This window comes from Euprymna scolopes, chromosome 44, assembly GCF_053919585.1.
Source record: "Euprymna scolopes isolate OS-2025 chromosome 44, ASM5391958v1, whole genome shotgun sequence".
NCBI classification, from domain to species: domain Eukaryota; kingdom Metazoa; phylum Mollusca; class Cephalopoda; order Sepiida; family Sepiolidae; genus Euprymna; species Euprymna scolopes.
The window spans coordinates 20,705,144-20,707,171 of NC_136525.1; the positions used below are offsets into that span (position 1 = coordinate 20,705,144).

Consider the following 2,028-nt stretch of genomic DNA (forward strand, 5'->3'; position numbering starts at 1 on the left):
CAGTGCATCTATTACGTTGGAAGCAATGGAAATAGTGATTTCTGTGTGCAATGGCAGCAGCACATTCTGGAGAGAACCACGGCTGGCTGTTAGGTTTTTGCTGGAATTTTTTGGAGGGTAGGAAGCGGTCTATCCCTTCAATTAACCATTCCGTCAGGTCTGATACTATGGATAACACGTTCTTTTTAAACATGGAATGCAGAGGTAGATCTGATATAAATGTACAAAAGCTATCCCAGTCAGCCATAGATTATCGATATACTATACGATGAGGAGATGCGTTTGAGGACTTATTACATTTTGTTTCTATCTTATCTGAGACGACCGAGTGGTCGGAAAATCGCAGTGGAGACAGAACGGAAAAATAAAATAGCTCAGAGCAAGTTGTAAGGAAAAGGCCAGGGAGACTTGCATACTGACCATCAATGTCGGGCACACGGGTAGTAGGATCGTGAACAATCTGAGTTAGGTCATAATCAATGGAGAAATCGTGACAGAACATCCCATCATCTGTCTTGTTTTAGTGGGCTAACCATTCCACATTATGAACATTGAAGTCCCCACAAATGTGAATGTTAGTCGAAGGATGCGCAGACAGGATGTGGTAAATTTTCTCAGATATACTCTTAAAGATAGTAATTCCGCTATTATGGGAACGATAGGGAGAAAATATAAACACAGTGGTGTGAGCAAATGCAATCCAAAAGCACATATAGGAAATTTAGGATCTTCTCTGGAGATGTTCTAACCACATAGAAAACCATCTATATTTATTCCATGCCAATACAGACAGATTTTGATGTTAAATTAGAATATCCTTTAATAAAGAACTCATCTAGGGAAATAGTCGGTCCAATGCCAGTTTCGCTTAGAAAGAATAGGTCTGGTTTGGTCTCCTTTAATGGGATTTCAACCTCTGGAAGGTTGGATCTTATCCAGAGTCTGATCCAAATTCACCTCGGAATCTTCTAGCATGAATCCGTAAGAAGCTGAAAAATGCTGACATGAAGACTGCAAGACACGATAAAGTCAAAATATTGAATACAAAATTGTAAAATGAAGAAATAGTCACCGTAATTATTATAAATTGCAATCATTGAGGTGAAACTATTGTTGAAAAATTTCAAAACATTGGAAAATCTGAATCAAAACACAATTTACGCTTTCGATTTTTAATATTTAATTTTACGTAAAGAAGACCGACTGAAAAATTAGGCAATCCTTTGCTTAGTCAGAATCGAATATTAATTTTCATAAAGCTTACAATTTTTCATATTTTTTAATACGTAATTAGATATATGAGAGGCTAGTCAGAATCAAATATTAATTATAATAACGGTTATAATTTTTAATATACTCTTATACGTAATTTAGTAAATGATTAGCTATTCAGATAAATATATAAACGGCATAATCGCGTTGACACACTGGTTCTCGTTAGATCACCGAAGTTAAGCAACGTTGAGCCTGGTTAGTACCAAATGGGTGACCATTTGGTAATTCTAGGTGCTGTATGTGCTCTCCACTTATCTCGGCATTTGTTTCCAATAGTTCTGAACATACACTCCACTTGCCATTGGTATTTAATAATATCGACTCAGGAGAGATATGGTTGGAGATTGCGCACTTCTTGGCACAAAAAAAAAAAAAAAAAAAATTCTCGCACAGACACGTCTACGGTGGGTATCCATAGTCTGTCAAGACTGAAGGAGCCGCAGCTAGTCAGAATAAATTTTAATTCTTATAATTTAAAATCTTTTAATATTCTTTCATATGTAATTAGAGAACTGACTGGTTAGTCAGAATCAAATATTAATTTTCATAAAAATGTTTAATATTCTCTCATACGTAATCAGATAAATTACTGGTTAGTCAGAATCAAATATTAATTTTCATAACGCTTATAACTTTTAATATTCTCTTATACGTAATTTGATAAATGATTTGCTAGGCAGAATAAAATATTAATTAACATAACGCCTATAATTTTTGATATTGTCTCATATGTAATTAGATAAATTACTGGCT

The 2,028-nt window shown here is 34.6% G+C and overlaps 1 pseudogene; it reads left to right on the forward strand.

Annotated features, from left to right (window-relative positions):
- Nucleotides 1-1,401: 1,401 nt before the first annotated feature.
- LOC145268992 (5S ribosomal RNA) lies at nucleotides 1,402-1,518 on the forward strand (annotated as a pseudogene).
- The last annotated feature ends 510 nt before the right edge of the window (nucleotides 1,519-2,028 follow it).